Genomic DNA, 14,722 nt, shown 5'->3' on the forward strand with positions numbered 1-14,722 from the left:
CCAGTAGTGCGATTGTTGGATAGAAGGTAGCTCTATTTTCAACTTTTAGAGGAACCTCCTTACTGTTTTTCAGAGTGGCTGCACCAGCTTGCATTCCCACCAGCAGTGTAGGAGGGTTCCCCTTTCTCCGCATCCTTGCCAACATCTGTCATTTCCCAACTTGTTAATTTTAGCCATTCTGACTGGTGTGAGGTGGTTTCTCATTGTGGTTTTGATTTGTATTTCCCTGATGCCAAGTGATGGTGAGCACTTTTTCATGTATCTGTTGTCCATTTGGATGCTTTCTTTGCAAAAATGTCTGTTCATGTCTTCTACCCATTTCTTAATTGGATGATTTTTTTCCTTGGGTGTTGTTTGATAAGTTCTTTATAGATTTTGGATACTAGCCCTTTATCTGATATGTCATTTGCAAATATCTTCACCCATTCTGTCAGTTGTCTCTTGGTTTTGTTGACTGTTTCTTTGTTGTGTAAAAGCTTTTGATCTTGATATAATCCCAATAGTTGATTTTTGCCCTTGCTTCCCTTGTCTTTGGCAATGTTTCTAGGAAGAAATTGCTGCAGCTGAGGTTAGGAGGTTGCTGCCTGTGTTCTTCTAAAGGATTTTGGTGGATTCCTGTTTCACCTTGAGGTTTTTCATCCATTTTGAGTCTATTTTTATGTGTGGTATAAGAAAATGGTCTGGTTTCATTCTGCTGCATGTGGCTGTCCAATTTTCCCAACACCATTTGTTTCAGATATTCAACAAATTGGACATTCTTTCCTGCTTTGTCAGGAAACCATAGAGTTGAGGGTCCATTTCTGGGCTCTCTGTTCTGTCCCATTGATCTATATGTCTGTTTTTGTGCCAGTACCATACTGTCTTGATGATTATAGCTTTGTAATTGAGCTTGAAGTCTGGAATTTTGATGCCACCAACTTTGGTTTTCTTTCCCAACATTCCTGTGGCTATTCAGGGTCTTTTCTGATTCCATATAAATTTTAGGATTATTTGTTCCATTTCTTTGAAAAAAGTTGATGGTATTTTGATAAGGATTGCATTTAATGTGTAGATTGCTTTAGGTAGCATAGACATTTTCACAATATTTGTTCTTCCAATCCATAATCATGGAATGTTTTTCCATTTCTTCCTCAATTTCTTTCATGAGTACTTTATAGTTTTCTGAGGACAGATTCTTTGCCTCTTTGGTTAGGTTTATTCCTAGATATCTTGTGTTTTGGGTGCTATTGTTAATGGGATCAACTCCTTAATTTCTCTGTCTTCTGTCTTGCTGTTGGTGTATAGAAATGCAACTGATTTCTGTGCTTTGATTTTATATCCTGACACTTTACTGAATTCTTTTATGAGTTCTAGCAGTTTTGGAGTGGAGTCTTTTGGGTTTTCCACATAAAGTATCATATCATCTGCAAAGAGTGAGTGTTTGACGACTTCTTTGCTGATTCAGATGCCTTTTATTTTCTTTTGTTGTCTGATTGCTGACATAGGACTTCTACTACTTCTAGTACTTGTAGTACTAGAATAGCACTGGTGATAGTGGATAGTTCCTGACCTTAGCAGAAAAGCTCTCAGTTTTTCCCCATTGAGAATGATATTTGCTGTGGGTTTTTCATAGATGGCTTTGATGATATTGATGATACCCACTATGACTACACTGTGAATAGTTTTGATCAAGAAAAGATGCTGTACTTTGTCAAATGCTTTTTCTGCATCTATTGAGAGTATCATATGGTTCTTGTTCTTTCTTTTATTAATGTATTGTATTACATTGATTGATTTGTGGATGTTGAACCAACTTAGCAGCCCAAGAAAAAATCCCACTTTGTCATGGTGAATAATCCTTTTATTGGACTGATGGATCCTATTGGTTAGTATTTTGGAGAGAATTTTTGCAACCACCAAGGTTCATCAAGGATATTGGTCTTTAATTCTCCTTTTGATGGGGTCTTTTTCTGGTTTTGGGATCAAGGTAATGCTGGCCTCATAAATGAGTTTAGAAGTTTTCTTTCCATTTCTATTTTATGGAACATTTTCAGAAGAATACGTATTAATTCTTCTTTAAATGTTTAGTAGAATTTCCCCGGGAAGCCATCTGGCCCTGGGCTCTTGTTTTTTAGGGAGATTTTGATGACTGCTTCAATATCCATACTGGTTATGGGTCTGTTCAGATTTTCTATTTCTTCCTGGTTCAGTTTTGATAGTTTATATGTTTGTAGGTATGCATCCATTTCTTCCAGATTGTCAAATTTACTGGTGTATAGGTTCTCATAATATGTTTGTATAATTGTTTGTATTTCTTAGGTGTTGGTTGTGCTCTCTCCTCTTTCATTCATGACTTTATTAATTTGGGTCCTTTCTCTTTTCTTTTTTGATAAGTCTGTCCAGGGATTTATCAATTTTATTAATTCTTTCAAGGAACCAGCTCCTAGTTTCATTGCTTTGTTCTACTGTTCTTTTGGTTTCTATTTCATTGATTTCTGCTCTGATCTTTATTATTTCTCTTCTCCTGCTGGGTTTAGGTTTTCTTTGCTATTCTTTCTCCAGCTCCTTTAGGTGTAGGGTTAGGTTGTATACTTGAGATCTTTCTTGTTTTCTGAGAAAGGCTTGCATCACTATATACTTTCCCCTCCAGACTGCCTTTGCTATGTCCTAAAGATTTTGAACAGTTGTGTTTTCATTTTCATTTGTTTCCATGGATTTTTAAAATTATTCTATAATTTCCTTGTTGACCCATTCATTCATTAGTATGATGCTCTTTAGTCTCCATGTATTGGAATTCTTTCCAACTTTCCTTTTGTGATTGAGTTCTAGTTTCAGAGCAGTATGGTCTAAAAATATGCAGGGAATGATCCCAGTCTTTTGGTACTGGTTGAGATCCAATTTGTTACCTAGCACATGATCTATTCTGGAGAATGTTCCATGTGTACTAGAGAAGAATATGTATTCTGTTGTTTTGGGATGCAATGTTCTAAATTTGGGATGGAATGTTCTAAATATATCTGTGATGTCCTTCTAGTCCAGTGTGTCATTTAAAGCCTTTATTTCCTTGTTGATCTTTTGCTTAGATGATCTGTCCATTTGAGCAAGGGGGTCTTAAAGTCTCCTACTATTATTGTATTACTGTTGATGTGTTTCTTTGATTTTGTTATTAATTGGTTTATATAATTGGCTGCTCTCATGTTAGGGGCATAGATATTTAAAATTTTTAGCTCTTCCTGTTGGATAGACCTTTTAAGTATGATATAGTGTCATTCCTCACCTCTTATCATAGTCTTTAGTTTAAAATATAATTTGTCTGATATAAGGATTGCCACCTCAGCTTTCTTTTGATGTCCTTTAACATGGTAAATTGTTTTCCACCCCCTCACTTTATATCTGGAGGTGTCCTTGGGTCTAAAATGAGTTTCCTGTAGACAGCATATCGATGGGTCTTGTATTTTTATCTATTCTGATACCCTGCATCTTTTGATTGTGACATTTAGCACATTTACATTCAGGGTAACTATTGAAAGATATGAATTTAGTGCCATTGTACTGTTTGTAAGGTGATTGCTACTGTATATTATCTCCATTCCTTTCTGGTCTATGTTACTTTTAGGCTCTCTCTTTGCTTAGAGGATCACTTTCAATATTTCCTGTAGGGCTGGTTTGGTGTTTGCAGATTCTTTTAATTTTTGTTTGCTCTGGAAGTTTTTTCTTTCTGTTTTTTTATTTTGTTTTTTGCTTTTTGTTTTTAATCTCTCCTTCTATTTTCAATGACAGCCTAGCTGGATATAGTATTCTATACTATACAACCTTTCCTTTTTGGGTTTTTCTCTTTATAATACTTAAGTTCTAAGTTCTCAGGCAAGGGTAGAAACTGACCTAAAGTCCAAAGTACTTTTTCAAAAAAAAAAAAAAAGAGAGAGATTCTACAGGTTGAAAAATTCAAATGAGATAAATAAGAAACAAGATTTTCAGGATATCAGTTGGGATCCGAAAGAGGGAGCACCCTCAGTGAATGTAAAACCTTAATTAAGACAGGTGTGATGAATTCCTGTTAATGTAAAACTAGAGAATTTCCAATATAGAGAAAGATCATCTATTCCAACCATTTTATTTTGCAGATGAAGAAACCCAGGTGATTAAATAACTTACATGAAGACACAGAGGTGATTATTTGGCTGTGTTGGGTGAGTTTTAAAATTAATAAAGAAAACTAGAATAGTAATAGTAACAATAATAATAATATTTATTGAGTGTTTTCATATACCAGGTACCTGCTGACTACTTTACAGTCATAACCTCAGTGAAAATTTCTAGCAATTGTATGAAGTGGAAAGTAAGAAATTTCTTAACCAAACTGCTACTTAACTGACTTATCAAGTTCACTGCTTATATCTTTATTAACTGACTGATGTGGGGGCATGATGAATACTTTAGGCTGGTCAAGTTTTTTTCAAAATTTATTTCCATTTATCTAATCTGTAATCTGCAGGCACAATCTACATTCCTATCAGTATCACCTAAGAACTTGTTAATAATGGTGATAATCAAACTATGCCCTGACTCCAAGGCCTGCTGCCAAGGGTCTTTCACCCTCCTTGGACTAGTAGCTACTCCAGGCATACTTACCTTATAATGAAAGACAGGAGTTTGTGAGAGCAATCCCAATTGTGCAAGCACAATTCAAACATCTGCTCATGTCATGTCCACTAACGGCATGTTAGCCAAAGCAAATGGCCAAGCCTACATTTAAAGAGTGAGAAAATATATTCTTCTCATTAAGGGGAGGGATGAAGGTGAATATTTGATAAACAGTGATCTAATCTACAATCTGAATTTAAAACTGATATTTTCTTTTTTATAAAAATAACCTTTAGAATATTGTTATCAAAAGCAGTGCAAATAGTTGATTCAATACCATTTAACAAATATTTATTGAGTGACTTTTGTTTGTTGGTGTGTGTTAGATATTCAAGATATAGAGAGGGATGAGACAGTCCCTGCCCTCAAAAAGCTCAGAGACTGGGGCGCCTGGGTGGCTCACTTGATTAAGTGTCTGACTCTTGATTTTGGCTCAGGTCATGATCTCAGGGTCATGAGATCAAGGCCTATCTGCTTGAGATCCTCTCTCCCTGCCCCTCCCCCCCTCTCACATGTATGCATGTACTCTTTGTCTCTCAAATAAATAAAATAAATCTTAAAAAAAAAGTTCAGAGACTGACTTATAAACAAATCAAAATTTTGTGTGATGAAGCAGCAAAGGCATTTACAATTTTTGGTGTTACTATTTTCATTTTATAGTTAAGAAACTGAGACTAAGAAGATTAAATGATTTATACAATATTATATAACACACAAAACTGAAATCCTACCCCTTTTTAGGGCAGAAGATTAAAAACCCAAACTTCCTGTCATTCCACAAATCCTTCCTCAGAAAATGAATCTGAAAGTGATTCAGTCTAATATTTCACTTGACACTGAGTTGTTGTATCCTTAACGCAGCAGAAAACCAACATCTCAGTGAATTGAACATCATGATAATAGATGTAAAATGGATTACATATGCTTTCTGTTGCTTTGTAAATCTTCCCTTTTTGCTATTTGACTTAGATTCCCATCAAAATAACCTTTATAATATTTAAATCACAAGTCAGATTTGCATATCTATCCTGGGCTAATAGGGATCTGAGATGCTTGAAGATTCTTTGGTCAGTTTTAAAAATATCTGAGTCACAGGCCATAGTCTTTTAGTGAATTGAATTTTTGTTAATATAAACGATTTTAATGATAAAGGGAAAAACTAAATGGACCATTGGGGCTTTCATTCCTGAGAAGTAAAAAGGATTATGGGCAGTAATAAGGTATCTTGAGGACTGAAAGGTATGTATAATTATGACTTTCAGCCCTGTTATTCACTATGAAGCTATTACTATAATGTTCTATATCAATATTTAATAGTGTATAATAACAGTTTCAAAATGAAAAGGCTCTTCATATTTTTCGGAAGACTATCCATGAGCTAATGTTTGCAGAACATTCACAATAACCCTGTTAAGGCAAATTATAGGTACCATGTTATTGTTCCCATGTTAAAAAAAGAGAAACCAGCACTTCACTTGGGTAAAGTAACAAATCATTGGAAGAGTCCAATATAGCACACAAATCTAGTGACTATTAGCCTGGATAGCAGACGTTTGGCTCTTGAAACTAAATCTTTGGGGGAATGTTAAGAGCACAAAAATAAACCCAGCCACTAAGGCTTAATTTTATGTGGCCTGTTGGAAAGTAATGAGCACATTTAATGCTTGGGGAGGAACCAGGATAATTATGAATATTAGAAAAGATAAGGAAGCTTAGTGAATCAGAAGAAGTTTTCTGTGCCATCATTTACACTGGAGGATGTTTGTATTCTGTTCATTTCTTGCAGTGAGTTTCATGTTGGTTATTTAGGGTCTTGATTTTGGTTCACTTCAGTTATAGTTAATGTAATACTAGATGCCAACATTTTACTACTTCACTTTTCCCTCTTCTTTCCCAATTCCCAAGCTTGTCAGCCCTAGAGGAATCCCTTCCATGATGCTTAGTACTGAAAGTCTGTCTCAGTGCTGAGAGCTTCTTATGTAAACAGAAGTCCAGTCAAAGCTGGATTCAAAGCTGCAAACATTGTTTCTGCTTTTTGATGACTGAGTATTGGAGCTGAGTTGGTCCAGTTCTTCAGGGAGTTCCCAACTATTTAATCCATTAGAAAATATGCATGGTGATGATCTCAATCTTTTTGTATTGGTTGCAAGCTGATTTGTGACCCTGATCTATTGACACCTGATCTGTTCTGGAGAATGTTCCATGTACATTCATAAAGAATGTGTGTTCTGCTGCTTTAGGATGAAATGCTTTGAGTATATTTGTTAAATCCATTGGTCCAGCACATCATTCAAAGCCATTGTTTCCTTGTTGATCTTCTACTTATATGATCTGTCCATTACTGTGAGTGGGATGTTAAAGTCCTCTATTATTATTGTATTATTATCAATGAGTTTCTTTAAGTTTGTTATTAATTGATTTATATATTTGGCTGCTCCCAATTTGGGGGCATAAATATTTATAATTGTTAGATCTTGTTGACTAGACTCCTTTATTATGATACAATGCCCTTCTTCATCTCTTATTAGTCTTTGATTTAAAATCTAGTTTGTCTGATATAAGTATGACTACTCTAGCTTTCTTTCAATATCCATTAGCATGAGAGATGGTTCTCCATCCCCTCACTTTCCACCTTTCTTTGGGTCTAAAATGAGTCTCTTGTAAGCAGCATATCAATGGCTCTTATTTTCTTATACATTATGATACCCTATGTCTTTTCATTGGGACCTTTAGTCCATTTACATTCAGAATAATTGTTTATAAATATGAATTAAGTGCCATTGTATTTCCTGTAAAGTTGCTGTTCCTATAGATTGTCTCTGTTCCTTTCACTTTCAAAGGACCTCTGATAGAATCTGGAAAATTGTGACAAGGAAAAAAATATACATTGCTCTTAACTTCAGGTCTAGATACTCAAAGAATTTTTATTTACAGTCAGCAAATATCTTTGGAGAGTTTTAGGAGCTATTCCCACCTGTTGAAATAGAAAAGAGGTCTCAGGTTTCTTGTAACTCCTGGAGAGAATATTGGTTTGCACAAAAGAGAGGTGAGGTGATTGCATGAGATTTTAGAATGACTTGTCCATGATCCTACATGAACAGGCCACTAGTATAAAGAACTAGACCCAGTAGGAATCAATATATTTTCTTTTTGTTATTTTTCTTTTTTGCCTTATTTTTAAAAAGTTAAGTAGATAGAAAAACTCATTAGCTCCCTTTATTTGGATGAGAAGATAAACATTCTGTCATCTTGGGATAAATTATTTGGAAAAGGGTCAGTGAAAGAGTTAGAATACTTTGCGATGGGAACACTTTAGCCTATCTTTATGCCAATAATGGATATTACTTCATGTCAGTGCTTGTGATTTTCCTCAGCCTGCTTGTAAGGGCTGGAAGGGCTTGTAAGGGCATTTCCATGACATAAGTTTGATATGTCTCCATCTGAATTTCACATAGTTGTTTCTAGCTCAAAGCTAATTTTTCTAGCTCTTTATATATTAAAAAAAAAAAAAAAGTTTAAAATGGCAAAAGTTTCCAAGATCATTTCTACCTTTTTTAGTCTCTATTTTGATAAAACTACGCTGCTTCAATAGGCAGCTGCCCAATTAAATGATTATATCCTTAATTATCCTTATGATTTGCAGGATTATAGTTTTAAAAATTAAATCCTACAGACAACTCATGTAACTTGCCCTATGATCTTTTAGAGATTAGATCCTTTAAAAAAAATTCTGCCATTTTTCTCTCCCATAGAGATTGAATTACTTTTGTACCCTTTTTGTTTTAAGGCAAACTATTCAATTTCTTTCAGGCCATTGATTCAGTCATTATATTCTCCATTATAAGTATGACTCAGCTACATTTATTATTATGACTCTTTGAAATAAAAATGTCTTTTTTTTTTTGAGAATTGAATTGGTATGCTAGTGTTTTCATTCCTGTGGGAATGCCTTATAACTGTTACATTGTTTCCCAATTTATTTGGACATATCTAGATATAATTTAATTATTTTATGTGGTTGGACTTCTCCTTCCACTGGACTGACAACTATTCTGTGCCTTTCCCTTTCTGTACTTTTATCTACTCATGATTCAGATGGTACTGCTTGTCTATCTTTAGAAATCAAGCAGTTTTCAGGTGTGATTCACGTTTCATTTATCCTGTAATAGGGAAAGCAGAAATTATTATTTAATGAAGAAGTATATAAAAATGAAAACTAGAGACTTAAATGGATGAGCTGTTTTTCAAAATGCCTTCAGAATGCCAGTATCAGAGCCAGAAAGCAACCTCTTCTCTGATTTCAGATCTTAGCTTTGTTTATTGGCTCTGTTATCTCTCTTCATTGACTGGTCTCTGAGACAGAACAATGAGAGAAATAAAAGGAAAGGAAGCTAGTTTATATATTCCAGGTCAGATTTGGCCCTAGTAACTCTATGTCCTTACCTGAGTTGTTGGAAGTTCATTGGCACTCTGAAGGAAAGGCATTAGAATCTTTCATCACTCATCCATAAATTAAATCAATATGCATTACTGTTTACTATGCCAGGTACTATGGATATGCAGAGATAAATACAAATAACAGCTTATATTTACTAAGCAAACTTTTTTAGGAACTTTTCATATCCTCTTTTTAATCCTCACAACCATCTTTCAAGAGAGGAATTGTTTATCCCCATTTTATAGATGTGTAAACTGAGACTCAGAGAGACAAAATGACTTGTCCAAAGTTACACAAAATGGCTGAATTGAGATTTTAATTCAGGTTTGTATGACTCCATACTTATTCTCTTTCTCTTATATCACATATCCTGCTCATTAACTCCTTCTTCCATGAATAGGATTTGTCTCTACCTTTAAAAGATTTATAAGTACATAGAAGGTCATATATTGATTGAATGGTTCCATTTATATGAAATGTTCAGCATAGGCAAATCTATAGTGACAAAAAGAAAAATTAAGGTTTGCCTAGGCTGGGGGTATGCAGGTACGGAATGACCACTAATGGTACAAGATTCCTTTTTGCAGTAATGAAAATGTTCTAAAATTGTTCGTGGTGATGGTTGCACAACTCTGTGACTATACTAAAAAACATTCAATTGCATACTTCAAATGGGTGAATCATGATATGTGAATTAATCTCAATAAAGTTGTTATTTTTTATAAGGTAACAATATAGTAAAGAAGACATATCTATAAACAGATAACATGGTACTGGGAAATGTGAAATAGATATGAACAATGCATTCTGGAAACTCAGAGGAAGGTGCAGTTATTAAGTCCAGGCACCTGAGATGGCTTTATGAAGTAAACACATTGGAGCTGAATCTGAAAGCAAAATTAGAATGTCATAGACAGCAGAGACTAGAGGCTGAGAAGATAGCCTGGGCAAAATCACAGGTAGGTAAGAGGACTGGGTTTTTCTGGGGGAGTGGCAAATCATGGAAAGTCATTGAGTTGGAAGTTGGTGAATGGTGAGTGGGGAATATAGAAAGAAAAGAGGTTGGAAAGGGATCTAGTTGGAGGGTCTTGAAGGTCATGCTAAGGAGTTAGGCTTTATTCTATAATCTTTTGCATGTGGGAAAGAGTAGTTGTTTTTTGTTTTTGTTTTTTTTTTAAATTTTCAACTTTTTGGGTCATCTGGATGGTTGTATCAGTTGAGTGTCCAATTCTTGATTTTGGCTCAGGTCATGATCTCAGGGTAGTGAGATAGAGCCCTGCATCAGGCTCCATGCTGGATGTGGAGACTGCTTAAGATTCTCTTTCCCTTTCCCTTTTCTCCTCCCCTCTGCTAGTGTGTACTTGCCCTCTCTCTCTCTCTCTCTCTCTGTCTCAAATAAAAAAAAATCTTTAAAAAATTTTCTCAGCTTATTGAGGTTTAATAGACAACATTGCATGTATTTACAATGTACAAAGTGATGATTTGACATACATATACTATGTGAAATGATTACCACACATCCATCATCTCACATCATTAGCATTTTTTATTTGTGTGTGCCAAGAATGCTTAAGGTCTATTCTATCAGAAAATGTCAAATGTGTATGGTAGTATTATTAACCATAGGCACTGTGCTGTACTTAGATACTCAGACTTATTCATCCCATACCTGAAGGCTTGTGCACTTTGACCAGCATCTCCCCATCTCCTCTACTTCCAAACCCCTCACATCCCATCATTCTAGAGAGAGTGTACTCTAAAACTGGATCTGAGTTGACATTTTTCTATATGAGACTTTTATTTTCAGCCAATCAGTACCATACATTAAACTAAATTAATGTGTCAAATTTGAATTTTACTAATTTTGTTTGAATATGTATAATACATAAGTATAAGTTTCTTTTGGTTTTATAGTTGTGTAAGTATTTAAAGTGTAAGGAATTTATATCTAGCCCCACTTTGTACTAGGGGACACTACTCTATGTCCTTTTCAGCAGTGCTGAGAATCTGTATCTAAATCTTAGCACCATGGGTACATTAGAGTTTTCATAGAGTAACGAAGTAAGACTATCGTATCTGACCTGTTAAGAAATGAAAATTTAGATAGTTGAATCATTTGGAGTAGTACAATGCATGATCTTAATGTAGGATGGAACCTTTGATATAGATTTTATTTGATGATTCAAACTTTCTTTGGAAGTAATATTGCTCTAGTCACAGCTATGGGTAGCATAAGGAATGAATGGATAAATATCCAGCAAATTTTCCCCCTTGTCTATTCACTAGATTTAACATTTTGACAGACTCATTTGACAAAAACAGATTGGTTGATCATTTAACCCTTTTACAAAAAGAAGGAAGAAAGGAAGGAAGAGAGAGAGGAGGGAGGGAGGGAGTATGGGAGACAGGAAGGAAAGAATGGAAGGAAAAAGAAGAGCCTCCCAGTATTTTATCTAACAGGCATTGGGAAGTAGTAATCCTTTTTCCTTTCTTTGTTTCAAAGAGAACAACTGTTGTGACTTTAAATACAAGCTCAGGATCTATTGAAGGCTATGCTAAGGAGTTAGGAAAGATATAGGAACTTCGAAAATCAATAACGACAAATACAAATGTGTTTCCCCTCATCTCCTTCTATTTTTCAAGTCTGCAAATTGTTGTATCATGTTGCCTTTTGAAATAATGCAAGAAACAATGTTAGTATATTTTATCAAAAGAGACCTTGTTAAAACTTGAAAATTTCTAGCTAACTTTTCTAGGTAACTATATTTTTATGGTTCTTTAAAACTTAAAAATTAAAGCATTAAAAAATTCAAATGTTTATATGTTCCTTATTGTCAACATTTAGATGAAAACATCACCACAAATTCAGTAAAGAATAGGAAAAGGAATAGGAGGGAGAGGTTTTTTATAATCAATTTTTATTAAAAAAATTAAGTTTGTTATCCATGCTCATTTCACTTGTTCCTCTTTTATTTTTATTGGTATATCTGACTCCCTTTTGGTCACTTTTTTTTTTTTTTTGAATTTTTTTTTTTTTTTTTAATTTCCAGCATAACAGTATTCATTATTTTTGCACCACACCCCATGCTCCATGCAATCCGTGCCCTCTATAATACCCACCACCTGGTACCCCAACCTCCCACCCCCCGTCCCTTCAAAACCCTCAGATTGTTTTTCAGAGTCCATAGTCTCTCATGGTTCACCTCCGCTTCCAATTTCCCCCAACTCCCTTCTCCACTCTAAGTCCCCATGTCCTCCATGCTATTTGTTATGCTCCACAAATAAGAGAAACCATATGATAATTGACTCTCTCTGCTTGACTTATTTCACTCAGCATAATCTCTTCCAGTCCCGTCCATGTTGCTACAAAAGTTGGGTATTTATCCTTTCTGATGGAGGCATAATACTCTATCCCCAGGGGTACAGGTCTGTGAATCACCAGGTTTACACACTTCACAGCACTCACCAAAGCACATACCCTCCCCAATGTCCATAATCCCACCCCCTTCTCCCAAACCCCCTCCCCCCAGCAACCCTCAGTTTGTTTTGTGAGATTAAAAGTCACTTATGGTTTGTCTCCCTCCCAATCCCATCTTGTTTCATTTATTCTTCTCCTACCCACTTAAGCCCCCATGTTGCATCACCACTTCCTCATATCAGGGAGATCATATGATAGTTGTCTTTCTCTGCTTGACTTATTTCGCTAAGCATGATACGCTCTAGTTCCATCCATGTTGTCGCAAATGGCAAGATTTCATTTCTTTTGATGGCTGCATAGTATTCCATTGTGTATATATACCACATCTTCTTGATCCATTCATCTGTTGATGGACATCTAGGTTCTTTCCATAGTTTGGCTATTGTGGACATTGCTGCTATAAACATTCGGGTGCACGTCCCCCTTTGGACCACTACGTTTGTATCTTTAGGGTAAATACCCAGTAGTGCAATTGCTGGGTCATAGGGCAGTTCTATTTTCAACATTTTGAGGAACCTCCATGCTGTTTTCCAGAGTGGCTGCACCAGCTTGCATTCCCACCAACAGTGTAGGAGGGTTCCCCTTTCTCTGCATCCTCGCCAGCATCTGTCATTTCCTGACTTGTTGATTTTAGCCATTCTTACTGGTGTGAGGTGATATCTCATTGTGGTTTTGATTTGTATTTCCCTGATGCCGAGTGATATGGAGCACTTTTTCATGTGTCTGTTGGCCATCTGGATGTCTTCTTTGCAGAAATGTCTGTTCATGTCCTCTGCCCATTTCTTGATTGGATTATTTGTTCTTTGGGTGTTGAGTTTGCTAAGTTCTTTATAGATTCTGGACACTAGTCCTTTATCTGATATGTCATTTGCAAATATCTTCTCCCATTCTGTCAGTTGTCTTTTGATTTTGTTAACTGTTTCCTTTGCTGTGCAAAAGCTTTTGATCTTGATGAAATCCCAATAGTTCATTTTTGCCCTTGCTTCCCTTGCCTTTTGCGTTGTTCCTAGGAAGATGTTGCTGCGGTTGAGGTCAAAGAGGTTGCTGCCTGTGTTCTCCTCAAGGATTTTGATGGATTCCTTTCGCACATTGAGGTCCTTCATCCATTTTGAGTCTATTTTTGTGTGTGGTGTAAGGAAATGGTCCAATTTCATTTTTCTGCATGTGGCTGTCCAATTTTCCCAGCACCATTTATTGAAGAGGCTGTCTTTTTGCCATTGGACATTCTTTCCTGCTTTGTCGAAGATGAGTTGACCATAGAGTTGAGGGTCTATTTCTGGGCTCTCTATTCTGTTCCATTGATCTATGTGTCTGTTTTTGTGCCAGTACCATGCTGTCTTGATGACGACAGCTTTGTAATAGAGCTTGAAGTCCGGAATTGTGATGCCACCAACGTTGGCTTTCTTTTTCAATATCCCTTTGGCTATTCGAGGTCTTTTCTGGTTCCATATAAATTTTAGCATTATTTGTTCCATTTCTTTGAAAAAGATGGATGGTACTTTGATAGGAATTGCATTAAATGTGTAGATTGCTTTAGGTAGCATAGACATTTTCACAATATTTATTCTTCCAATCCAGGAGCATGGAACATTTTTCCATTTCGTTGTGTCTTCCTCAATTTCTTTCATGAGTACTTTATAGTTTTCTGAGTATAGATTCTGTGTCTCTTTGGTTAGGTTTATTCCTAGGTATCTTATGGTTTTGGGTGCAATTGTAAATGGGATGGACTCCTTAATTTCTCTTTCTTCTGTCTTGCTGTTGGTGTAGAGAAATGCAACTGATTTCTGTGCATTGATTTTATATCCTGACACTTTACTGAATTCCTGTATAAGTTCTAGCAGTTTTGGAGTGGAGTCTTTTGGGTTTTCCACATATAGTATCATATCATCTGCGAAGAGTGATAATTTGACTTCTTCTTTGCCGATTTGGATGCCTTTAATTTCCTTTTGTTGTCTGATTGCTGAGGCTAGGACCTCTAGTACTATGTTGAATAGCAGTGGTGATAATGGACATCCCTGCCGTGTTCCTGACCTTAGCGGAAAAGCTTTCAGTTTTTCTCCATTGAGAATGATATTTGCGGTGGGTTTTTCATAGATGGCTTTGATGATATTGAGGTATGTGCCCTCTATCCCTACACTTTGAAGAGTTTTGATCAGGAAGGGATGCTGTACTTTGTCAAATGC

This window comes from Mustela erminea, chromosome 15, assembly GCF_009829155.1.
Source record: "Mustela erminea isolate mMusErm1 chromosome 15, mMusErm1.Pri, whole genome shotgun sequence".
Taxonomy (NCBI): domain Eukaryota; kingdom Metazoa; phylum Chordata; class Mammalia; order Carnivora; family Mustelidae; genus Mustela; species Mustela erminea.